This window comes from Amblyomma mixtum, chromosome 2 (assembly GCF_055824585.1).
Source record: "Amblyomma mixtum isolate Tamu chromosome 2, ASM5582458v1, whole genome shotgun sequence".
NCBI lineage: Eukaryota > Metazoa > Arthropoda > Arachnida > Ixodida > Ixodidae > Amblyomma > Amblyomma mixtum.
The window spans coordinates 133,336,082-133,363,394 of record NC_143013.1 but is presented as its reverse complement, the minus strand read 5'-3'; the positions used below and the strand labels follow the sequence as shown (position 1 = coordinate 133,363,394).

Below are 27,313 nucleotides of genomic sequence, written 5' to 3'. Positions count from 1 at the left end.
ACGAATATCAGCAATTTCACTTGCCAGATGCATTTCCGTTTTCTCGCTTGTTTTCTTACCACTAGGGCTGCTTCGAGCCTTAGCTGTTTTATATGTTGGGCATTTCCATGCTTTTTTTTGTATGTGGCTTCATTTAGCCCAAAAGCATTTGTTGGCCGAGTTGGTGTTTTCGATGATCCATAACTACAGCGCAAACGACAGGACAGAGATGAAGAAGGGACACCACACAGCGCTGTGTGGTGTCCCTTCTTCATCTCTGTCCTGTCGTTTGCGCTGTAGTTATGGTTCATCTACCCCAGAACATGTGCCAATATGATACATATGACAACACTCTGAGCACGTTAGAAACACTTCATCCTCAGAAAGCTGTTCGTTGCATGCGAGAGATGTGTCAGCCATTGTTCGATCCTCACGACAGACCGAGCAGTCAGCAGCAGCGGCTACCAGAAAAGATTTGCTAAAGATGCATTTCAGGAAAAACAATAAAAAAAGTAACCAACCAGCAATATAAGGTGATCGTATTAGGGTCCGGATAGCAGCTTCTAGAAAAATTTATTGAAAAAACGAAATACGTAGCTTACAAAGACTCATATAAGAGTCGAGGGAACAGAGGACACGGGCCGTGCTGAAACAGTGTGGTACAAGAGGAATAAGTCTCGAAATTAGAATTTACAAAAATATGCAATCACTTTGTATGAAAGTCATTGATACAAACTGAAATGAAGGGAAACGAAATGAAATAACAGGATAGCAGCGCCTGCGTTGCCGCTGCTGCTGAATGCTTGTGAATCAGGTCCCCGGTGGCGAGCTGCATTTATAGCTGTTGGGTGGTGGCGTCAGGAGCTGCGTTGATATTAGCAGCCAGTTTCCCAGCCACGTTTCCGATAACCAGTCATTCTTCGGTAGCTCATCCGAGCTAGGCGTACGGAATCGGCTCCTGCAATTTAAGGTGCTAGCTGGCAGCAGTACTGATGATGACACCACGTGCTGGCGTTTGCACTGATGTCGGGTATGCAAGAACGATTCCGATGCCCTATTATGCTACATTCGCCCGCACATCACAGCTCGCAGTAAAACAGCCGCTTTCCGGAAGCGGTAACAACATAACAACGCCCCGGACTGCAGGGCGCCGTGCTATGCGCGACCGCTCACGCGTTTGTCTGCGCGTGAGCATGGGTATTGAGAACACGGTTTCTTTCTTTCGTCGCGAAGAGCCGGAGTGCGACGCCTACAGCTTCTGCAGGCACTTTGTAGCTAATCTTGTTTTGCTTCTGCCGGTATCTAGTCGGTCCGTCGCAAGAGAAACCTCGCAACGCAGCAAGCAAAAACTGAGCGGCGGCCGCGCGTCACGCGAGGTGGCTCTGGGATATGCGCTGCTTCTGCGAACCGCTTAGGGCTGATCGTGCGCTCGGGCACGAAGGATTGCTTCACTGTGCGACCTTTGAAATAAACGAACACTTTTTTTTTTTCAGAGCATCAAGGCTATTTGGACCCCTTTTTCCATTTAGGTTTAATGGTGTTTAACGTCTCAAAGTGACTCAGGCTGCGAGGGGCGCCATAGTGAAGGGCTCCGGAAATTTCGACTACCTGGGGTTCTTTGACGTGCACTGGCATCGCACAGTACACGGGCCTCTAGAGTTTCGCCTCCATCGAAATTCGACCGCCACGGCCGGGATCGAACCCGCGTCTTTCGGGTGAGCAGCCGAGCGCCATAACCACTGAGCCACCGCGGCGGGCGGAAGACTTTTTCCAGAACGTTCTCCGAGCTTCAGGTTTTTTCCTCACATTCAACTCCGCGTAAGATAACCGCCTGGCATTCTACATGACCTATATTGTGGGACCAGTGATGTCTACTCCTAAAATGACTCCTGAAAAATTACCCCTTTAACAATCACTTCATTTATACTGTAAATCACATTTAATGCGAAGCAAATGTAAAAGCCAGGAATAACAACATCACCGTCTGACAGTCCCTTGGTACTTTAAGACGCCACAAGATGATTCCGACTCAACTACCGATCAGATGGACGCAATTTCTGCGCAAGCTGACGGTTTTGCGCATCTTTGTGTCGTGAGTGGCATCATCGCAAAATTAGAAAAACGTAAGCCAACATTACTGTCATGCTGTTACCGCATTATTGGCGGTGCGAAGTACAGTGCCGAAAAATCAGAACAATTAAAACGACCGGCCTGGAGTCTGAGCCATTAACTACGCAAGCAGATATAACAGACGTAGAGGCAGCTAACTGCATCATCATCAGCCTGACTACACCCACTGCAGGGCAAAGGCCTCTCCCATGTCTCTCCAATTAACCTTGTCCTTTGGCAGTTGCGGCCAGTTTATCCCCGCAAACTTCTTAATCTCATCTGCGCACCTAATTTTCTGCCGCCCCCTGCAACGTTTGCCTTCTCTTGGAACCCACTCCGTTACCCTTAAGGACCAGCGGTTATCTTTCCTTCGCATTCCATGCCCTGCCCAAGCCCATTTCTTCCTCTTTATTTCTACTAGGATGTCATTAACCCGTGTTTGTTCTCTCACCCACTCCGCTCTCTTCCGATCTTTTAACGTTACACCTATCATTTTCCATTCCATAGCTCGCTGCGTTGTCCTTAACTGAGCTAACTGCATACGAAGATATAAAGCTCTCGCAGTCATTACAGGACTGTGCTCACAACGGTTCACAACCCCGGCGGAGACAATTCTCCTTGTGCGCGAACAGCTCAACACTCACTGTGGAGATCACCTGCTTATTGGGGAAACATCAGCTATCATGGCCTGCCGCATTTGGGATCCCCAAAATACTTCCGGCAGGCCGACTTCACATTATGGTTTCGTCTGCAGTGGCAGAATCAGTGACCGTTAGAATAGCCTTTAGACGTGCTCCTTTACGTAAACCTTCAGGTGTCGTAATTCTCATTGACAACAGCGAACCCTCTTGGTCAAATTCAGCCGTCGTGTCGTTAATCTGGTTGAGCACACTAAAGCATAAGATATTTACGGCGTGCTTACAGTGGCTTCCTCTCCTGCCATCCGGTTCTCTCGCGCGAGACGCTCGGACACGCGTACCATCATTGAGAGTTTCAAAGGACGATACTTTCGCAAAGCATCTTCGGACAACAGCTCCCTTCACTTCGATGCCCTCGGCGCGCCTACCTTGTGAGGTGCAGGCTCTGCTGGGACAGAAAGCCACTTTCTTGAACTGTCTGCGAACCGACTCTGCCTTTGTGGGTGCAGAAAATCTGTTGTGGCGTGTCACCTGCGTGCTCCGGCTGTGCAGTTGTGAACGACTCGTCTCTTGTCCTAGCGTTTTTCAGGAATTCACAGGAACAGCTGGTGAGCGCGTTGTTTTAGCGTCGTAGCAGTAGCAGCAGGAGGCATATCCGGACAATGGTAACCGCAGAAAAGCAGGAAGGTTATAATAGTATTACTGGGGGGTAGCGCAGCACCAGACGGGACAGGCCTCAGTCAGCAGGCACACCGAGCTAAATCACTCCAGCACAAACTGCCACGTCCTCGTCGTCGACGTCCACTGCCGAACGTCCAAAACAACGTCGTCTTCGCCTAGCAACTATGCACCGTAACACTACCCCCCCCCCTCCTCCGCCGGGCGGAAGGAAGCACAGTCCCTGGGCGTCCTAAGGTGGTGGGTTTGGATGGTAGAGCTTAAGACGGGCGACGTGTACGAGCTGTGTGGAGGGGGCCGCACGAGGAGTGTAGGGTTGCAGGGGCGCGATCTCGTAGGTCACATCGCTCAGTTGCCGCAAGACGCGGTAAGGACCCACGTAACGAGGCAGCAACTTCTCACACAGGCCCACATGACGCGCAGAAAGCCAGAGGAGTACGAGGGAGTCGGGAGGGTAATGGGCGTCACGGTGATGAAAGTCGTACCGTCGTTTTTGAGCGAGTTGTGAAGCGTCGAGGCGATCTCGAGCGATTTGGCGGGCGGCGTCAGCGCGGGCAATGGCGTCACAAGCGTAACTGCTGGTACAAGGGTCGTCAGGCAGGAGGCTGTCGAAGGGTAGCAACGGGTCACGGCCAAAGAGCAGGTAGAAGGGGGAGTAGCTGGTGGTGTCATGGCGTGTGGAATTGTAGGCGAACGTCACGAAAGGTAAACTGACGTCCCAGTCACGATGGTGCTCTGAGACATACATAGACAGCATGTCCGTCAGGGTGCGGTTAAGACGCTCAGTAAGGTCGTTGGCCTGAGGATGGTAGGCCGTCGTGAACTTGTGGCGGGTAGAGCATGAGCGCAGAAGGTCGTGGACAACTTTAGAAAGAAAGCAGGGGCCGCGATCCATAAGCAGTTGACGAGGAGCGCCATGAAGTAGGACGACGTCATGGAGAAGAAAGTCGGCGACATCGGAGGCACAGCTGGTAGGGGTAGCACGCGTGATAGCGTACCGGGTAGTGTAATCGGTCGCAACGGCAATCCACTTGTTCCCGGATGTTGATGGGGGGAAAGGACCAAGCAGGTCGAGACCAACTCGGAAAAATGGGTCAGTCGGGATGTCGATGGGCTGAAGCTGGCCACTGGGCGGAAGTGGGGGCGTTTTCCGGCGCTGGCATTGATCGCAAGCAGCAACATAACCGCGGACAGAGCGGTAAAGGCCAGGCCAGAAGAACCGCCTGCGCATGCTGTTGTACGCGCGTGAAACGCCTAGGTGCCCTGCAGTAGGAGCGTCATGAAGTTGGGCAAGTACTGTGGAGCGGAGATGGGTCGGGACGACGAGCAAGAGGTCGGCGCCATCTGGGTGCATATTGCGTCGGTACAAAGTATCGTGATGCAGCACGAACATTCGTAGAACAGCATCGGAAGGGTCGCTGAGGATCGAGGCGGTCGACTATGAGGCGCAGAGATGGATCACGGCGCTGCTCGTCACCATTGTTTAGAAAGTCTAAACAATGGGGAAGGGAACCTAGTTTGGGGGAAGGGAACGTTGTCAAGCCGCAATATTGCGGCTTTTTTTTCCCTCCTCCTCAGCCATGTGATTTTCTTTACATGTCTCGAATAAATTTGACTCGATACGGACAGTACACAGTCGTCGGTATCACGGGTGTGGGAATCAGGAGGATCGACTTGATGGCGGGACAGACAGTCAGCGTCTTGGTGCAGCTGGCCGGACTTGTGGACAACATTAAATGTGCATTCTTGCAAACGCAAGGCCCAGCAACCCAGACGGCCTGTAGGGTCTTTAAGAGAGGACAGCCAACACAAAGCATGGTGGTCCGTAACTACGCAGAAGGGCCTTCCAAACAAATAAGGGCGGAATTTCGTTAACGCCCAAACAAAAGCAAAGCACTCCCGCTCCGTAATGGAGTAGTTACGTTCGGAAGGACAGAGCAGGCGGCTGGCGTAAGCAATCACACGAAAGTGCTCGTGTTGGCGCTGCGCAAGAACGGCGCTAATACCATGGCCACTGGCGTCTGTGCGAAGTTCCGTAGGCGCAGATTGGTCGAAATGGGCCAGCTCAGGTGGAGCAGTGAGGGCCGCAACAAGTGCCGTGAAGGAGCGAGCTTGGTCAAGGCCCCAGGAGAAAGGGACATCCTTCTTCAGGAGGGTGGTAAGGTAACGGGCCGTGTCGGCGAAGTTCGGGATAAACCGGCGAAAATATAAGCAGAGCCCGAGGAAACTGCGCACATCGCTCGACGAACGGGGAGTGGGGAACTCACGAACGGCACGAACTTTGTCAGGGTCGGGCTTTACAACAGACGCATCAACCAAGTGGCCGAGGACCTTAATCTGGCGCTGGCCAAAGGTGCACTTCTTGGAGTTCAGTTGGAGACCAGCGCGACGGAAGACCGCAAGGATAGTAGCAAGGCGGCGTATGTGGCTTTCGAACGTGGAGGAGAAAACGACAACGTCATCTAGGTAGCACAAGCCCGTTGTCCATTTGAAGCCAAGCAGAAGCGAGTCCATCATGCGCTCGAAGGTGGCAGGAGCGTTGCAGAGGCCGAAAGGCATAACTTTGAATTGGTACAGGCCATCGGGGGTGATAAAGGCAGTCTTCTCACGATCCCGTTCGTCAACAGCGATTTGCCAGTAGCCTGAACGGAGATCAATAGACGAAAAGTAGCTGGCACCATGTAGACAGCCGAGGGCGTCATCAATTCTCGGAAGAGGATAGACGTCTTTCTTCGTTACTTGATTAAGATGACGATACTCGACACAGAAGCGCCAGCTGCCATCTTTCTTTTTGACCAACACCACAGGGGATGCCCAAGGGCTGCTAGAAGGCTCGATAATGTTGTTCGCCAGCATCTTGTCCACCTCTGTTTGGATGACATGGAGCTCAGGAAGAGAGACACGATAGGGCCTTCTGTGTATAGGGCTGGCATCGCCCGTATTGATGCGATGGGTCACGACAGAAGTTTGGCCAAGAGGACGGTTCCCGAAATCGAAGACATCACTGTAGGAAGCTAAAAGGGCGCGGAGGACGTTGGCGTGATCAGGTGGCAAATCCGCCGTGATCATTGCAAAAGTAGGGTCCGGGCGTGAAGCGGCCGAGCGGGGAAGAGCATGGAGACCAACGTTAGGCTGAGTTGTTAGAGCAGAAACTGTACATTCAGCCAATGGAACCAGTTCAGCGAGTGCGATGCCACAGGGTAAAACTTGGGGAGAGAGACTGAAGTTCAGAATCGGAAGGTAGGTGCGGTTGCCGGTGATGGTCAGGACTGTGTGTGGAAGGATGACGTTACGCTGGAGGACAACGTCCTCGATTGGGTACGTGACGTAGACACCATCAGGAACGGCGGGAAATGGGGACATAGGGACATAGACTGCAGCGTCACGCGGCAAGCGAGTAAATTCAGCGGCACGTAAGCGAGGCGGCTTGGTATCTGCACTTTCGGAGCAGAGCGGCAAGTCCAAACGAAGAAGGCCAGTGGCGCAATCAATTAGAGCCGCGTGCGTCGTTAAAAAGTCGATGCCGAGGATCACATCGTGGGGGCAATGGTCGAGGACAGTGAACGCGACAGGTGTTGTACGACCGGCAATGCAAACACGCGCAGTGCACAGTCCAACAACGGCAGCAGCACTTCCGTCGGCGACGCGAACGGCTGAGGAAACGGCAGGTGTCACAACCTTCTTCAGACGACGGCGAAACGAGGAGCTCAGGACAGAAATTTGGGCGCCAGTGTCAATAATAGCGGTAACTGGTGCACCGTCCACGCAGATATCGAGAACGTTGCGGCGAGGAACGAGGGTCAGGAGAGGATTTTCGGACCGGGTCATCAATGCAGCATCACCTCCGGGAGCTGCATTGGTTAGTTTTCCGAGTGAGAGCCAGGTAAGGGTGGAGTGGACGGGCGTCGAAATTGCGGAGAACGAGAGCGGCGGATCTGAGGGGAAGGCGAGCGGCTGGACCTTCGCGGGGTCGAAGTGTCGAAAGCGTGTAGAGAATCAGCACGGGAAGACGTCTGGCGTGGTTCGAAGCCGGCACGGCGATCATAATTGGAACTAGGTCCGTAGTCTGCACGACGATCGTAAGTGGAACGAAGGTGAGGTGGTGAAAACCAACGGCTGCGGCAGTGACGGGAAATGTGGCCGACACGCGAACAGGTGAAGCAGATTGGGCGGTCGTCCGGGGTGCGCCAATCCGCAGGATTCCGGTAGCGGTAGCGTGGTAGTATGGTCGGAGTCGGTGAAGCAGCAGCAACTAGTGGAGGGGTGTTTGGCAAACAGGGCGACGCAGACGACAGAACAGAATTGAGGCCCACGTTCGCAAACTCCTGGCGAACGACGGCCTGGATCAGCGCAATCGTAGAGTCGACCGGTTGAGGGGCGAAGGTGACGGGACTCATAGCTTCCAGTTCTCTGCGTACAATTCTAGTTAAATTGGCAGGATGGGACGGTTGTCGCAGTGTTGGCAGTTCTTCGCAGGAGGATGTCGCCGCCGTGTTCGGAAGGCGATCAAAACGAGAAGCAATACGGCGGTGCTTTGCCTGCTCGAATTGCCGGCATACCTGGAGGACGGAGTCGACCGTTGCACAATCTTTACACAGAAGAAGGTTGAATGCATCATCAGCAATCCCTTTCAGGATATGGCCCACCTTGTCGGTCTCTGGCATGGCGCTGTCTACTTTTCGGCACAGAGCGAGGACGTCCTGGATGTACGAGAGGTATGACGCCGTAGACGACTGTGCTCGAGAAGCAAGGTCTTTTTTAGCGCCCAGCTTGCGTCCAATTGGTTTGCCAAATAAGTCTCGGAGCTTTTCTTTGCAGTTGTCCCAAAAAGTGAGGTCTTCCTGATGCGTCTCAAACCAGACGCGCGGCCGTGCCCGCCAGGTAGAAAATAACGTTAGCAAGCATGAAAGTCGCGTCCCAGCGGTTGTGCTTACTGACTCGCTCATACATGGCTAGCCAGTCCTCGATATCGACGTCATCGGTGCCACAAAAGGTGCCCCGGTCGCGAGGCTGCGCCACGACAACGGACGGCGCTGGTGGTGATGCTGCGGCCGGAGGTGGGTTGGACGGCATAGTGATGGATCGAAGCTGACGACCGCTGCGGAGGTCCAGGGCAGGGTCCCGGTGTGACACCCAGCACCTCCACCAAATATTACGGGTGGGGGGGAGGGGGGGGTGTTAGCCCAGCAGCAGACGGGACAGGCCTCTGTCAGAAGGCACACCGAGCTAAATCACTCCAGCACAAACTGCCACGTCCTCGTCGTCGTCCCCTGCCGAACGTCCAAAACAACGTTGTCTTCGCCTAGCAACTATGCACCGTAACAATAGGAGGAGGCGGTTTGGTGAGAGCGGAGGAATAGGAGGAATAAGCGGCCGGAGAGAACAACCCGGAGAATAGTTACTATGGAAGGAGCAGCGTATGGCGAAAGCGGAGCATGTGTTACTGAAAGGGGGTTACCGGGAAAGGCGAGAGCGGAGGGATGCACAACAGGGGGGCTGATTACCGCTTGAACAAACCAGAGCATGCGTGCCGTGGTAGGAAGAGTGAAAGTGTGTGTAGCGAAAGGGGCGGAATGTGGCAGTCTTTCTGCAGCGGCTGCTGCGAAACGCGCCGCCTGACAGGAGGTTCAGCGGCGGTGGCGCCGCACGCCTGGAGCGGCAGACTGGGGACGAGTGCTATTCGTAGAACGATCATGTGTGGATAACTAAAGAGAGTGCTCTATAGCTACATACATATATTCATGTCAACCTCAAATTATTGAGGCGAAAGCTTTCAATGGCTCATACCCGCGGCCAAGGGGACCTCCGGTGTTATGGTGTCTTCCCCGAATAACGCGGCAACTAATCAAGATAGGAAAAAGTTAATGGTAGCATCAGATAGAGGCAATGTAACCCCAACGCCAAGCTTGATGGCTGTAGAGTGATTAGTTAATTCAGTATCGCCAATTATAGCGAAAAAACAAAGAAAACAACCAAATGCGTCGGTATAGCGCGGACGTCGATATAGCGACGGGAGAGGGGGACGTCACACTTGAGGTCGTCATGGTAATGGCGCGCGCGCTGGTGGCGCCACCTGCGCGCGCGCGCATCCCAAGACGCCGCGCAGCTCTCGAGGGAGTCGGTTGCGCGCAACTCTCTCCTCCTAGTGTGTCACCGCACAAATTTACGCTATAATCGCGGTCGGCAAGGCCAAAGGCTTTCGCCTTGCCGCACTTTAGATAGGCAAAGTGCTGCCATAATTTTTTAACTTACTATCGCGCGAAGAGAAAATACCTCAACAGCTGGCGCTGAATCTCGCGCGCCACATTGTCGCAGCCCTGTCGCTTTTTTACAAAGGAAGCTGTCATAACTTTGTTTTAACGATAGAGCCCTACATTCTACCGCATAATTTACAGCGTCCGCCGTAAGACCTCTAATCAGTGAATTAATTGAAATGAACTAAATTCCTTTATTTAATTGGCAGCGACCTGCAGCCGCGCCCTTCTCTCTCCTCCCTTTGCCACCTCCCCCTATAAGTGGAGAGGGGATTATTATCACTCTACCTTTAGGGTAGGTGATAGAAAGGGGGAGTGGGGAGAGAAGAGAGGGAGGTGACGGCGAGACTAGTGTCTGGGGAAGCTTGGCAAGAGAGGAGAAATGCCATTCGGAAGATGGCCGCCACGGGAATAACACACACGGTGGCGGCCGTGGAACGAGGAGGTTATGAGGGTGGTTCCAGGGCATAATGCCGGGCTATATGGCTAAACCAAAGCTATAGCAGCTTTCCCTGATTCATTCATTAAGCCCGTCAGCGTAGCTCTACAAACTTCTAAAGCGATAGCGTTAAGGCTCCCGCGCTATGGGGAAAGCGTCGTCGCCGTCGGCGTTGTGAGTGGAAAATCCCCGGAGAAGCAGCCTAGGTGGTCCACCTAGGTCACGTGACCTCGTGACGTCATCACAGCCTGCCCACCGGATAGTGAGCAGACTCACCACAGTGGCAGGTGGCAGTTGAGTTCATGATTTCGCCAAAGGTTGTTCGGGAAGAGCAGCCTGGGTTGCACAAGGCCCACCGGTGGCAGCGGTGGCAGCGGTGGCATAAAATTTAATTTTATTCCTGTGGTCTCGCGCAGTATTTCCCATCTACTTGCTGCTCCCTAGTGCTCTTCCTTATAGCGGCCTGCGATTCTTGCTGCCTCTTAAATGGTATTTCGCTTTGCTACTTGAAGCTGCAAAACGTTGTCCTGTTGAGAATGCAGCCACAAACAGCCTGCGTTCCAAGCAGAAGTGCAGCTCCACTCTCAGCCAGGAAGTAATAAGTTCCATGTGCATTAGGCTGTCCGCGTTTCTTCGCAAGCTTTTTAACGAAATATGTTTTTTTCCGTGGCAGCGTTCCTCTTTGATGCTCGTGTTGCACGCGTGCGCAGTGCAGCCTGAGTGTTTTGTGAGTCTCATCATCATCATCAGCCTCACTACGCCCGCTACGTCTCTCCAATTAAACCTGTCCTTTTCCAGTTACGGCCACCGTATTCCCGCAAATTTCTTGATCTCATCCGCTCACCTAACTTTCTGCCGCCCCCTGCTACGCTTGCCTTCTCTTGGTATCCACTCCTTTACCCTTAAGGACCCGCGGTTATCCTGCCTTCGCATTACATGCCCTGCCCAAGCCCACTTCTTTCTCTTGATTTCGACCAGGATGTCATTAACCCGCGTTTGTTCCCTCACCCACTCCGCCCGATTCCGATCTCTTAACGTTACACGTATCATTTTCCTTTCCATAGCTCGCTGCGTTGTTCTTAACTTAAGCTGAACCCTCTTTGTTAGCCTCCACGTTTCTGCCCCATAGGTGAATACCGGTAGGATACAGCTGTTGTATACTTTTCTCTTGAGGGGCATTGAAAAACTGCCATTCATGATCTGAGAGAACCTGCCATATGCACTCCACCCCATTCATATTCCTCTAGTTATTACCCTTCATGATCCGTATCAGCGGTCACTACCTGCCCTAAATAGACATATTCTCTTACTACTTCCAGCACCTCGCCACCAGTTGCGAACTGCTGTTCTCTTGCTAGGCTGTTGAATATTACTTTGGTTTTCTGCATGTCTTCACGGGCCCAAGTCTGGAACAAACACCTCTCCCGACCAGAGAAATCTCGACTCGGGAATCGCTCAGTAATGCCGGGCCGACTGGCAAAGTGGATTGCGTAACTTAGCCGCGTGGGCACCGCGCGGTGTTAGCACGGGCTTTCGCTATTTGGCACGTCCCCATCCCAGTTTTAACTGACACTGTGATGCCAGAACTCCTGCCTCCATGATTTGAGATAGTTAGATGTACCCAATGTGCGAGTGGAGATTTGTAGCGGTCTGCGTAAACAGTTGTCATGGCAACGGTATGTAGGCCTATATTGTTGCAAAAGCAACACAACGCGAATCGCCAAGCCATTTCGCGGAGGTGACGAAAGGCCATACTGCGCATGTGCGAGGAGCACTGAAGTCACACGGCGCAGAGCTCGCGCGCCGCCGCCGTCGCTGCTCAGGTGACTCCGAGGTGCCACCGCGCTCGCCAGTTGCGCATGCGCAATAGCGGCGCATAGCTAGCGTGTCGGGGCCGCCGCCGCTGCCACGCTCTCCATCGCCTCTGTGTCTCTCCTGGTTGCTTTCGCAATTCTCCGGATTTAACCAGAGCTAAACCACTGCCTATTTTTTCTTTGTAGCGGCTACGTATAGGGATACTGAGTCGAAATTATGAAAAATTCCAAATTCTTACCATCAGTTTTCTCGAGCACGCATTGCTTGTTTAACGTATTTTCTCGCGGTTAGCGTTATTTTTGTGCACACAGGAGGGAGTGAAATGACGAGGAGAGGAAGAGTTGCCTTAGTTGAGAGCTCCGGAATACTTTCGAGCACCCGGGGATCTTTAAGACGCACCGACGTCGCACAGAACACGGGCCCCTACCGCGTTTTGCCTCCATCGAAACGCGGTCGCCGTGGCTGGCCGGGTTCGGAACGGAGTCTTCGGGCTCAGCAGCCGAGCTCTATGAGCCACAACGGCGGACATGGCGTCATCACTTGGTACACGAATGACATACAGTCCCGTGCTCGGCAGTTGAATCGGAAGCTCCTAGTGTCATTGGAGACAGCTATCGTCATACATTCCCTTTCTGGAAATGAAATGCGAGTGCTTGTCTATACACCGCCCTAACAGCAGTTTCAGCGGCTTCGCTCACCGCAATACCCACAGCGAAAACAGACATGAAGTCAAGATTTTGAGCCGATGAAAAATGTAAGCACTCGCTATCAAACAGCAGCCAGCTAACGTGCAATGGCACGACGTGAAACAGGCTGCGGTTTTGTGCGCATGTGCGGCGCTGTAATTGCGTTGTCGGTCATCCATTCGCGGGCACTTCTCCTAGTGGCAACTGACGCATGTGTAATGCGTTAGCATTGGGAGGGTCTATGCAAGCGAAAATGGCCACCACCGTCACACGTGACGCAGTGCGAACCTTCTGACGTCGCCACAACCTGCCCACCGTGGGGCAGGTCGCAGCCTGCCCCAACGTTTCAGGTGGCAGTTGAATTCATTGATTGGCCCCGAGAGGTTGCAGGGGAACAGCAGCCTGGATCTCACAAGCCTCACCGGTGGCCGTGTTCACAACAGCCACCTGCGGGGCAGGGGCGCACCGCTTAACAGCGGTACCACTAGGCAGGAGCTGCACGATGACTGCCCGCGATCTATGCATGTAACGTAGAGAATGGACAGTTCCGCATATACGGGTATTAACCCATTAAAGCGATAGCGCGATACCCTTGAGGTGCAGGTACGACAGAACCAGAAGCAACAGAAAATGCCAACGCATTCAAACGATCCGCCGACGATCGCCTAACAGTTCTTCTTTTCGTTTCTTTCTTTCCATAGGCTCGCCTTCTAAATTATAAACACAGTAATGTAAAAACGCCCGCTTCCCGACCGTCTGTGACTATTCTTACAGTTTATTTTGCGCGTATCATTTGTTAGTCACGTTTTTTTTTTCGGTCGTCGGGGCGGGAATATTGGCGGCAAAACAGAAGCGCCATCATAATCAAATGACGCACTATGTCTCCCGCGACGTCTGCGCCATGTTCCTGTGCTGGTCCGATATCCGATAGACACATAGGCATTGTCTATCGTGCTTCTGGTAATAGAGCTGGTATCGAATGCGCACCGGACGCTGCTTACACGTTTCGTGATCGAGATCCGAAAACGGCATTGGCCCTAGCAGGCACATTTCGGGCCTTTTGTTATTTCCTCCCCATAAAATATATATGAAGTTCTCTCGAAGAAAGAATGGAGGCAAGAAAGAAAGAAAGAAAGAAAGAAAGAAAGAAAGAAAGAAAGAAAGAAAGGAAGAAAGGAAGGAAGGAAGGAAGGAAATAAAGGAAGAAAGAAAGAAGGAAGGAAAGAAAGGAAGAAAGAAAGACAGAAAGAAAGAAAGAAAGGAAGAAAGAAGGGAAGAAAGAGAGGGAGAGAGAAAGGAAGAAAGAAAGAAAGAGTGAAAGAAAGGAAGAAAGAAAGAAAGAAGGAAAGAAAGAAAGGCAGGAAGAAAGGAAGAAAGAAAGAAAGAAAGTAAGAAAGAAATAAAGGAAGAAATGATGAAAGAAAGAAAGAAAGAAGGAAAGGAAGGAAGAAAGAAAGTAGGAAAGCAAGAAACAAAGAAAGAAAGCAAGAAAGAAAGAAAGGAAGAAAGAAAGAAAGAGAGAAAGAAAGAAAGAAAGAAAGAAAGAGAGAAAGAAAGAAAGGAAGAAAGAAAGAAAGAAAGAAAAAAAGAAAGAAAGAAAGAAAGAAAGAAAGAAGGAAAGAAAGGAACGAAGGAAGAAGGCAAGAAAGAAAGAAAGAAAGGAGGGAAGAAGGAAAGAAAGAAGGAAAGGGAGAAAGAAAGAAACAAATAAAGAGAGAAAGAAAGAAAGGAAGAAAGAAAGAAAGAAAGAAAGAAAGAAAGAAGGAAAGAAAGAAAGAAGGAAAGGAAGAAGGAAAGAAAGAAAGGAATAAAGAGAAAAAGGAAGAAAGAAAGAAAGAAAGAAAGAAAGAAAGAAAGAAAGAAAGAAAGAAAGAAAGAAAGAAAGAAAGGAAGGAAGGAAGGAAGAAAGAAAGGAAGAAAGAAAGAAAGAAAGAAAGAAGGAAAGAAGGAAAGAAGGAAAAGAAGAAAGAAAGAAAGAAAGAAGGAAAGAAAGAAGGAAAGAAGGAAGGAAAGAAAGAAAGAAAGAAAGAAAGCAAGAAAGAAATAAAGAAAGAAAGAAACCGGATGCTATCTAGGCCTATTCGAGAGCAATTGAAATTGCGGGGACGATGCCGACGTCGATGACGCCATTTCATTTTATTTCCTGAAATGTCCCATGCCTGGGGTATTACATAAAGGGTGATAACTAATAAAGAAAACGTTCTTAGAATTGTGCATAATTTGTTACATTTTTATTGAACTTGGATGAGCAGGTTATGGTGGCAATGTCGCCTGGATGGCCGTTCCAGTCTGCAGCTGTGCGGGGAAAAAAGTAATTGGCGAAGGTGACAGTGCGCGAGAGTGGACAGGCCACATCGAAATGATGACTGGTGCGGAGTGATATGCGTGCTGGGGGAAGAAAGATATAAGAAGCGGTGTGCATGGTGCTATTGAAGATTTTATGAAATAAAGATAAGCTGGAAGTGCGACGACGGAGTGATAAGGACGGTAAACCGGATGCCGTTTTCAAGGCAGAAACGCTAATGTCAAAAGCACAGGATGCGTGAATAAACATGGCCGCGCGATTTTGGACGGCCTCATGAGAATTAATGAGATAAGCTTGATGAGGATTCCAAACTGGTAATGCGAATTCCATCTTTGACAGAACGTCGCCGAACGTCGTCCATACCGCTCTAAATTTAAACTGCCTGCAAAATCTTTCTGTGTGAAAATGGCGGAGTACCTTCTAACCAATCATTGTTTTCAGAAGTACTATTTAATGTATCTGCAACTTGCATGCGATGTGAATGATGCCGATTCGCCTGAAATGAAGGAATCATCGGCAAGTTTAGTTTAGTTTAGTTTATGGGGTTTAACGTCCCAAAGCGACTAAGGCTATGAGAGACGCTGTAGTGAAGGGCTCCGGAAATTTCGACCACCTGGGGATCTTTAACGTGCACTGACATCGCACAGTACACGGGCCTCTAGAATTTCTCCTCCATAGAAATTCTAGCCGCCGCGGCCGGGATCGAACCCGCGTCTTTCGGGTCAGCAGCCGAGCACCATAACCGCTGGGCCACCGCGGCGGCTCATCGGCAAGTGTAGCACCCTCACATAAAATTTAGGAGGCACTTTGACGATCTAAAGTTGTCGATGCGAAAGCCTTGCCGCAAAGGAAACGACGACACACGAGGCGGCTATGGGGCGACTTGGATTGGCTAGTCATGACTAATTAGTAATAGCCCATGACTAACTATTCATGATTGGCTAAAGACCAACTAGTCATGAACTAGTAAGTTATGACTAGTTAACGACTAGTTAGTCAGTACTCATTAGTTCACTAACCAGTCATGTCTGGTTGATGACTAACCGACCATGACTAATTATTTGATCACTAACTAGTCATGACTGGTTAATAACTAACCAGTCATGGCTAACCAATCATGACCGACCAGTCATGAATAACTAGTCATGACTGCTCAATGACTAACCAGTAATAACTAACCAGTCGTGACTGGTTAATGACTAGTTAGTCATGACTTGTGACTAGTAATGAGTAGTTACGACTTTCACTTCAGATGTAACGGACAGACGAACAGATCATGGCTGCGAATATGAGCGCTGAAAGGCTTTCGCCTCAAAAAGCTACCAGCTCCCTACGTACTTATTGGTGTACAAGCATCTCGAAGGGTTGAAAGCGCAAGCCAGTTTTAAAGGAATAAGTGATGCGGCGCGCAAGTTTGGCGTAGAAACGAGTGACCTTCCAGTAATCACGTCGGCAATTCTGTAGCGTCGCTGGTACCTGCGCCGCCAACAAAGAAGGCGAAGACCTGCGCCGTCATCAACCCTCGAGGAAATCATAACTACCTGTCCCACTTCTTCAATAAACCGAGGAGGTCTGCAACCACCGCCCGAGTCACACAGCAATGGCACCATTGTAGTGTAGACATGGACTTAATTTCCTACCCGTTCCCCACAAGGTGGCTCTCCTCTCAACTCCAGAAGTGGCAACGTTCTTTCTTCCTGGCTACCACAACGCGCACTAGGCTGTCCAAGGGACATACCACATTTTCTTGTAAGCAGCAACTTTTCATACTGATTTTGCAGGCATCGGCTGAAACTGTGCCCAGACTGTAAATCCTGTGCAACCATACTAGCATGTGAGCATAGAAAATTACGGAATGCTGTTTTCGACGAAGCTGTTCTTCTTTTACGCTAGATGTACGCTAAGCGAGAATTTGTTTTTGTACTGGAACTATTTTCGTGTTATTTCTTTATTAATGGAGATATATACACCCGCCGTCAATTAAACATTTTATTTCATTAATACCTCTCTATGCATCATGGAACATAGACGATCAGTCTAATTATAATTCCTCATATTGCGCAGTGCAACACCATTAATCCTTAGGCAATACAGTTTGGACGCAGTGAAATGAAATTTCTGCTACAAAGCTTGCTCCTATAAACGTCTGACGACACGCAAATGGAATAGCCGATTCTTGAGTGGTCCTTTATTTTTGCTGCGAACTATGTTATTCCTTACTGAGAGGAATAATCGATTATATATTCTCATGAAGCGAGTTGGCATGGGCGAGGATGACGATTTTCGAAAATATTGAGGGATGCCTGGTCTTTCTGAGCTCAGGTCATTTCTCCTCGCACTTCATGACCGGCCGAAAACAGTGCCAGAAGCGGACGTATTACCAGCCCGCCACACCGTCGCCGCCTTTCTCCTACCCTCTCCTTTTCGAATGGAGGCGACATAGTCCCGGTTCGTAACAACCGCCAAACATTAATTTACTAAACGTTGCTTCGATATGCCCTGAATTCACCGCAAGCACTGAACATCTCTTAAATGGTAAAACAGATCGAGCCCCTCCGTGTTACCCCGTGCACGTCCCGACTCAACAATCACCCTGCTCTTCGTAGCATCGCGGGAGTTACAACGCGACATTGCCGCCGACGCCGACTAACAGGCAATCTATTATTAGAGTTTCTTTATTAATAAAATGAAAATGAAAGGAAAATCTGTTGGTAGCCGCGGCATTGGCCATCGAAACCTGAAGCACCTGAGCTGCGACCAGCATGAGTAAACGAAGAGGGAGAGGACAGGAGGAGGGAAAGAAAGGGGAAGCGATATGGAGATAGGATAGGTAACACAAGCAAGGTAATTTTGACGATCTGATATCGTTTTTTCACGGAAAAACTGCTTGAGCGTTTTTACACCCATCAGAATGTTCTTCCTACTGTAATGTTCTGAACAGGGTGTATAGCTTAACGAAATATTGAACGTAAATTTTAAATCCCCCTGCCTACTTGGCACAAAATGGACTCAGTAGCCTCTGTGCGATAAGACACCAATCACCACCGTTATTACCGCCATCTCAAACTGCAACGTATTCGCTCCCGTTGCACTTTCCGCCAGCGTCGCCGAAGCCCTTGGGGCGAATTATGGATTCTCACGAGAGTGCCAGAGCTTCATCATGCCTTCAGTGTTTTCATGATCATCATCAATGGTGCCAGGGGAGAAATCTCGCTTTTGTTGCACGGCGGCCAGTTGAGGCGAGGCGTGCAATCCTGTAGGTCACGTCACTGGGGCGAGTAATAACGACTTCTGGCCGTCGTAGCGCAGCAATAGTTTCTGATGAAGACCGCGTGGAGTGAGCGTTCGCCATAGCCAGACCACATCGCCCTAGGCGTATCGGTGACGTGCCGATGGCGCTCATCGTGGCGCGCCTGAGGCGTTCTTACGAAGGTATATTGTCCGCAGGCGGGCGATACGCCGAGCTACTGCGGCAAAACACACGGTTTGCACGATGCACGAGTCGTGGTTGGCGGGAAAGGCAGGATGGCGTCCAGGGTGTGCGTGGCTGCCGGACGTACAGAAGAAAAAAAAGGGCTGTACCCCGTCGTCTCATGGGTTGCAGTGTTGAAAGTGTAGGTAATAAAAGGCAGTACGGCGTCCCAGTTCTTGTGATCCGAGGCCTCATACATCGAAAGCATGTTGATTAGAGTTTCGTTGATGCGTTCAGTCAAGCAATTAGTTTTGTGGGTGATAAAGCGTGGAGAGGCTGAGGAAAGCTGTTGTGCACAGACGCAGAAACGCCTCCATGACGACCGCAATGCAATGAGGGCATCGGTTCCTTATTCCAGCTCGCAGTAGTACATGGCGTAAAATAACAGTGCGGAGTACAAGGAGCGAGACTTGGTACACGGTGGCCGATGGGCAGACGAGTAAAATGATCGACACAGGCGGCGGTCCTGCAATTGACTTCGGAAAACTGCTCCTCCCAGTCAGAATTCCACGCTACATAATGCCCAGGACGCAACGACCTGCCGCTCATTCCAAAAAGCGTTGAAATTTGGCCGCACAGAAATATGGCTTTGCGTCCCAGCAAGGGCTTAAACCCCAGATTCATCACACTGAAACGGTTGAAAGTTATCAAACAAAGTCGATGCAGGCACAATACTGTAGGCAACCTGGAATATCAATCCAGTAAGGAACTCTGTACTGAAAATAAAATTATTATCGATTTACATAGTTATGCCGAATGGAATTGGGTGCGCTAGCAGTTCGGTTTTCACTTCGGTTTCGGTGTTCAGACCCAGTGTTCACGGATTGCAGTTCTTCGGATAGCGATAATGGGTGAATGTCCATATATGCGGTACTGGTCATTCTCTGCATTCATAGATCCCTGGGCGCCTTTCTATCCCTCCAGGCGCAGTGGTGCAGCGGTCAAGCGACGCGTCACTGCCCTCCGATGGAAGGTGCTGCCATCGGTGGAACCTGGGTTGGGTTGCGATCCAGGTTGCTCTTCCTGAGCGGCCTCTCACGATTAATTGAGCTGCGGCCTAATACGCTGGTCCGGCTGCTCACCTGGCGCTGGGCTGCTGACCCGAAAGACGCGGGTTCGATCCCGGCCGCGTCGGTCCAAGTTTGATGGAGGCGAAATTCTAGAGGCCCGTGTATTATGCGATATCAGTGCACGCTAAAGAGCCCCAGGTGGTCGAAAGACGCGCCTTAAAGAGTAAAATCCAATTTTTCTGAAGTCCTCTCCTCGATGAGACTTTGGGTGCACATTGAGGCAGAGAAGTGAGCAAGCAGCTGGTCACGTGATAACTTTCTTTTAAGGCCAATAAATCAACCTACGTAAATCGTAACTTGACGGAAACAGCACTACTAGCGGTTTTTCGAGGCGATCTACAACTTTTTCATTAACACTTTCGTCCTGAAGTCAATAATTAAAAAGTTAGCTAAATAAACTTAACTAATTAATTAACTTTGAAGAGCGAAAAAAATACTCGAGACTAGGCCACGCAACTATGCGCAACCCTCAGTTGGTTTCACTGGACTATGGACTAGGACACCTTGCCTCTTTTAAAAGTTTGGTTACATTTAGCTGGGACACCCGGTATATATATATATATATATATATATATATATATATATATATAGGTTGCGAAAACGTGAAGTACTAGACTGCTTATAAGAATATATAGCGAAGTATACGCTTCGTTAAAGGAAACAAATTTATTCAACTCGACGTTTCGATCGGAAGACCGATCTTCTTCAGGAAGATCGGTCTTCCGATCGAAACGTCGAGTTGAATAAATTTGTTTTCTTTAACGAAGCGTATACTTCGCTATATATATATATATATATATATATATATATATATATATATAAACGTAATTCGGTTGACACAAGGTAGAACAACAACTTTATTCTAACGTTTCGACCAGGGTCTGGCCTTCGTCAGAGGGATCACTCTGACGAAGGCCAGACCCTGGTCGAAACGTTAGAATAAAGTTTACCGTGTGTCAACCGAATTACGGTTATGTTCCACCGGATCCATCTGATCTTCACCCCCTTCTTACATATATATATATATATATATATATATATATATATATATATATATATATATATATATATATATATATATATATATATATATATATATATATATATATACACACATGGTCTGTTCTGAAAGTAGTAGGACTGGTTTTTTTCCTGGGCGAACGGGCGGACGAGAGGTGGTCTGCGCGTGCAGGATCGTTGAAGGGGGATATTGGGAATGCTGGGAAAAATCGGCAGTCTGCTCTCGGCCGTTGAAGAGAGGAGGTCGCTTGTACTGTGAACCCCTGTCGAAACGTCTCGTCACGCAGAATCATCGAGCGTTTACTGGATCAACGATACGCGATGAAATTTTGAGCAAGTCTTGGTAAAACGGGCAAATAGACTCACAAAATGATTAAGGAGGCCTACGGTGACGCTTCCATGGGTAGATCAGATGTTTTTTGAGTGGCACAAGCTGTTCCGAGAAGGTAAGGAAAGAGTAGAGGAAGACGACCGCTCCAGACGCCCTTCGACCAGCAAGACCAACGAAAATGTGTAGCGAGTGAAACATTTACTTAGCAGTGATCGTAGAATGAGTATCAAATCAAATCAAAACAAATCAAAGGTTTATTTTGCACTTCATACAAAGAAATGCAGGGCACAGGGACAAAAAAGCTTGTCAGAAGACAGCTTGACAGGGCCCTTGCGCCCTTACAAATTGCTGGCGTACAGTGCAACAAAAAGCATCACTAAGGACTGAAATAACATGACATAATTACCACAATCAAAACAAATTAGGTACACAAAAGAACTACTACAAATATTAAGTTGTTTTGACCTTGAGGAGTGATCAGTTGCAGACACATTTATTAAAAATTCAACAGATACGTCTTAAGTTCGGCCGGTTTCATGCTGTATACATTTACATTTTTTGAGATTAACTCATTTAGAAGCCTGCTTGTACGATTTTCAATGCTGTTCCACCCCTGACTCGTCCTAGAAAACGGAACCAACCATGATTCCTGGTTCCGAAGAGAATATTGCACGTCAGGAGGCCGTTTCAGATTAAATAGCGATAGATATGCCTTATTATTGAATTTCAGGCATGACTTATATCGCGTTATCAGTCGGTAGCTGTACAAGTTAGTGAGCGGTAAAACGTTGTACGCTTGAAAAAGAGGCATTGATGGTGCGTCCCAAGAAGCTCCCGCAACTTGCCGGAGAGCTTTTTTCTGTAATATGTGGATTCTATTAATATTTACCTTTGATGTTGTACTCCAAACTAAAGAGCAGTAGTCTATTTGGGATGAAAAAAGGCAATTATATACCTGAAGTTTAAGCCTTGCAGGTAAGACATGACGGCAGTTACACAGTACTCCAACTACTTTCGCCAAATTAGCAAGGACATAGTTCACATGCGAGTTACATACCAAATGTTCATTAAATATGACACCGAGCACCTTAGTCTCTGGTACAGGTGCAATCTTGTCTGACCCAATATAGAGGTTAAATCTGCAAATTATGCGTTTTCGGGCCACAGTAAAAAGGATTGCCTTAGTCTTTTTAGTGTTAATATGCAGTGAGTTTGCTTGGCTCCGATGGTGTAACGCCTCAAGGGTGGCATTGGCTGCATCATGAAGATCGTCAAGGCTGTCAGACCTTATAAATACGCTCGTGTCGTCTGCATAGATAATGAAGGAAGCATGGTCTGTGATGTTTATGTTGTGTCCCCTTATTGCTTTTGTGTGTGTGCGCCCCCGCATCCTCCTCCTAACGACCACTCGCATCCTCCTCCTAACGACCACTCGCATCCTCCTCCTAACGACCACTCGCATCCTCCTCCTAACGACCACTTGCCCCTCGTCGCACGCTGTCGCCAGATGCCCCCCCATGGTGCGCCCCCGCATCCTCCTCCTGTTTTGGGAAGCCACTCCCTCCCGTGGACGCTTCTCCGCTCCCTCCTTTCTTCGGGCGGCCAGTTCGGCTCCTGCCTCGGTCGACGCTGGTCGCACCCTCATCGGCTTTAAATAAACGAAGTCTTAAAGTACCGTGTGCGTCTTTCGCTGCATTCAACACAGCGACCGGACACGACAGTGGCGACGAGAAAGTGGATTCGACCCGCGCTACGCAACGCTATTGACAAGCCATGGCTACGCGAGGGTTTCCCAATCAGATACCAGAGTTCAACGGCTCATCGTGGTCATCGTGGGTTGGACGCCTTCAGTTCTACTTTGAAGCTAACAACATCACAGACCCAGCCTTGAAGAGGGCCAACCTGCTGACGCTGTGCGGGGAGCAGACCTACGATACTGTCTGCGCCCTTATTCAGCCAAGCACACCAGCGGCAGTGTCTTACGACGACATCGTAAAAGCGCTGCAAAAGCACTACGACCCAAGGCCATCCGAGGTCTACAGCCGGGCTCGCTTCCAACGACGAGATCAACTGGGAGGAGAAACTGTGAGCGCCTACGTAGCCGCGCTCAAGAAGCTCGCTGCCGACTGCAATTTTGGAACGCTGTCGACAACAGCTACCGGGCAGGAGGGAGACGCAGCTTCTTCTGCTAACACCACCATGCTTCCCTTGGACGTGATGTTACGCGACAGATTTGTGTGCGGACTGAGTGACGAGTCACTGCAGCAGCGCCTGTTCGCTGAGAAGGACCTCACATTCAGCAAAGCTTACGACATCGCCGTTCGAGCGGAGAGCGCCGGTCACCAGCAGAGAGGGATTCGCCGGAACACCGAGCCGGTACACCAGACAAGCAACCAGGTGCGCAAGCCTTCTGTTGTTGTAAAATCGGTCAAAAAGGCACAACGCTGCTGGCGGTGTGACGACCAACACAACCCCCAGGGATGTCGATTCCAGTCAGCCACGTGTAATTTTTGCCACAAGCGAGGGCATATCGAAAGAGCATGCATTACGAAACGGAGACTTGCCAAGATAAAGTCACCTTCCCAGCCTAATCACAGCGTCAACGCCTCAGAGAATACGCCGCTATCTGATCTCCATGGAACAACATCAGCAACACCATCTGTGTTGTACGACCTGAACACCATGAATCTCGGCACGCGACCGAAGATTTTTACAGAAGTAAGCGTACATCACCAGCTGATTAAGTTCGAGGTGGACTCCGGCGCAGCCTGTACTCTGATCAGTGAGGACACGTTCCGAACTTCATGGCCATCTGACGCACCCGCCCTGCAACAAGACGACACGCACCTGCGAACGTGGTCAGGACAGAATCTGCCACTATTGGGCTCTGCCAACGTGCAGGTTAACTACAACGACCAGACCCATACGCTACCTCTGCTTGTTGTGAAGGGCACAGGATCAAGCCTTCTAGGGAGAAACTGGTTTTCTCCACTAGGCGTGATGATATGCGGCATACACCAGACGCCGAGCCAGAACATGGTTGAGCAACTGCAAGAGAAATACGAAAGAGTATTCTCGGAAGAGATTCCAGGAAACGAAGGGCCCCCGGTCACACTGGAGTTGTTGGACAACGCGCAACCCAAATTTCTGAAGGCCAGGCCGGTGCCGTTTGCTCTCCGAGATTCAGTTGAAAAAGAGTTGGACAAACTGGAGCAGCAAGGTGTCATCGAGCCGACGCAGCATTCAGAATGGGCCACACCACTTGTCGTAGTTCGCAAGAAGAACGGAACCATACGCCTCTGCGGAGACTACCGGAGCACCGTCAATCTTGCGACTAAAGCGTCCGCTTACCCGCTACCGACACCTGAAGAAGTATTCAGTGTACTACGTGGCGCAAGAGTCTTCAGCACATTGGACCTCACCCAGGCGTATCAGCAGCTGAAGGTGAGCGAGTCAACTGCTGAATTATTGGCAATTAACACACTGAAAGGCTTGTACAAAGTCAAGCGACTGCCTTTTGGCGTAGCTGCAGCCCCGGCCATATTTCAAAAATTCATGGAGACAGTGCTTCAGGGCATCCCAGGAGTTTGTGTCTACCTTGACGATGTCATCATCAGTGGCACTTCCACTGAAGAGCATGCAGTGCGCCTAGAGCTCGTTCTCGAAAGGCTAGCAAACGCTAATTTGTGCATAAGCAAATCGAAGTGCTGTTTTGCGGTGCCAGAGGTGCAATTTCTGGGACACCGAATTGATGCGGAAGGCATTCACCCTACCGAGGACAAAGTGCGAGCGATCACAGAAGCACGAGCTCCAACAAACAAGCAGGAGCTACAGGCTTTTCTCGGACTCTTGACGTTCTACGACCGGTTCTTGGAACAAAGAGCTACCGTGGCCAACGACTTATACCAACTCCTTCGGAAAGATGTGACATGGACATGGTCGCCACGCCATCAGCAGTCATTCGATGCCCTGAAAGACCTGATTCGAAGATGTACAGTCCTCCGCCACTACGACGAAAGGAAGCCTCTGCTTTTGGCTTGCGACGCATCACCGTACGGAGTCGGCGCGGTTCTATCGCAAACTGACGAGCAAGGAAGGGAAGCTCCCATCGCCTTCGCCTCACGTACGTTGTCGCAAGCAGAACGCAACTACGCGCAACTTGACAAAGAAGGGCTAGCCATCGTCTACGCGGCGACACATTTTCACCAGTACATTGCCGGCCGGAAGGTGACCTTTATAACCGATCACCGACCGCTATTGGGCATTCTGGGACCACAAAGGCCTATGCCACCAACTTTGTCTCCGCGAATGACACGTTGGTGCATCAAACTCTCAGCGTACGACTACGCTCTGGTCTACCGCAATGGGAGTAAACATCAAAACGCCGATGCGCTAAGCCGTCTGCCACTAGACGCAACTGTTGACGAACCATTTCCACCAGGAGACGTTCTGATGTTCGAAGCACTGCCAGAACCTCCGCTTACAGCAGGCACAGTTGCAGCATCTACGCAGAAGTGCGCAGCTCTCCGGCTAGTTTACACAGCTGTTCAACAAGGCAACGTGCATAAACTCAAAGGGGACAACTTCGACGCTTACCGCAGGCGAGCTACAGAGTTGAGCACCCATCGCGGCTGCATCATATTTGGGTCCCGAGTTGTGATGCCGAGAGAACTACGCGCACAAGCTATGTCTCTCATCCACGCCGGACATCGGGGCATCGTTGCAATGAAAAAGTGTGCCAGAAGCTACATGTGGTGGCCTGGCATTGACAACGACATCGAAACAGTGGTGCGAGAATGCAAGCCTTGCCAGAGCAGCCGGAGCGCCCCGCCGAAAGCTCCTGTCCCAGAATGGGAAAAGCCAGACACACCATGGCACACACTGCACATTGATTTTGCAGGACCAATTGAGGGCTGCACTTTCCTTGTGGTCGTAGATGCCTACACAAAGTGGCTTGAGATAAGGCAAATGGGACAGACGACTTCGGCAGCAGTCATTGACAACCTCCGATCACTATTTGCAACGTTCGGCCTGCCGCGCAAGGTAGTGTCGGACAACGGAACACCGTTTGTGTCTGCGGAGATCCTCAAGTTTTATCGCGACAACGGGATCTCATCAGTTACATCGGCCCCCTACCACCCAGCGACAAACGGACAAGCCGAGCGCTACGTAGCCGAGCTAAAACGCGCCCTTGAAAGAGATCAGACAGGCTCGCTGCAGCGCCGCCTTGCGCGCTTTCTCTTCAAGCAGCACACGACGGTTCAGAGCACAACAGGCGAGACCCCCTCGAAAATGATGTTCGAGCGTGAAATGCGAACCCAGCTCACAGCCATCCTCCCCGAGCCAAAGGCAGAGACGTTCCGGGAAGAAAAAGCAATTCCGCGCTGCGGCACGCTTAATGAGGGGCAGCGCGTCCTCGCCCGACAGTTTCTGAAAAAGCCACGCTGGGAGGAAGCTACAATTGTCAGACGCATAGGCCTGCGCTCTTGGCTCGTCAACATACATGGCACAGTAGCACGCCGACATCTCAACCAGCTGCGTAGATTTACGACGCCGTCTGAGAGCTGTCCGCCAGCGGAGAGAACACGTGCACCATCTTCCCACATAGCCTGGCACCTCTTCCCGGAAGAAGAGACTTCGCCCAGGACAGACCTAGGAGACACAGCGAACAACAGCCAGCCTACAAGTGTTTCTCCCCCGAGCGCACAAAGCCAGCGCGCCTCCACGCGTGAGCGCCGACCCCCTGCACGATACCAGGCAACTTTCTAAGGGGGAAGGAAGTGTTGTGTCCCCTGATTGCTTTTGTGTGTGTGCGCCCCCGCATCCTCCTCCTAACGACCACTCGCATCCTCCTCCTAACGACCACTCGCATCCTCCTCCTAACGACCACTCGCATCCTCCTCCTAACGACCACTTGCCCCTCGTCGCACGCTGTCGCCAGATGCCCCCCCATGGTGCGCCCCCGCATCCTCCTCCTGTTTTGGGAAGCCACTCCCTCCCGTGGACGCTTCTCCGCTCCCTCCTTTCTTCGGGCGGCCAGTTCGGCTCCTGCCTCGGTCGACGCTGGTCGCACCCTCATCGGCTTTAAATAAACGAAGTCTTAAAGTACCGTGTGCGTCTTTCGCTGCATTCAACACAGCGACCGGACACGACAGTTTACAATATCATTTATATATAAATTGAATAACAAAGGTCCTAAGACACTACCTTGTGGAACACCGGCTTTCAGGAATTCCGGAGTAGAATAGTCCTCATTTATTACGACGGATTGTTGCCTGTTTGTGAGATAAGATTTCAGGAGATTTATTGATACTCCCCGAAAACCATAGTGTTCTAGTTTCGCTAAAAGTGTTTCATGATTCAAAGAGTCAAAGGCTTTTGAGAAGTCTACAAAAATACCAATAATTAGCTCCTTTGCTTCTAAAGATTTTATTATGATTTCCTTTTGTGTTAATAAAGCAAGTTCGGTCGACATTCCTTTTCGAAAACCAAACTGGCATGGGGATATTAAACTGTG

General features: G+C 50.3%; 1 protein-coding gene and 1 pseudogene across 1 annotated transcript in view; one reads left to right on the top strand and one right to left on the bottom strand.

The window, feature by feature from the left end:
• Positions 1-27,313, top strand: part of LOC149360949 (uncharacterized) — a 196,994-nt gene that overhangs the window by 10,361 nt on the left and 159,320 nt on the right. The window lies entirely within an intron of this gene.
• On the bottom strand, positions 588-8,477 carry LOC149360950 (uncharacterized; annotated as a pseudogene).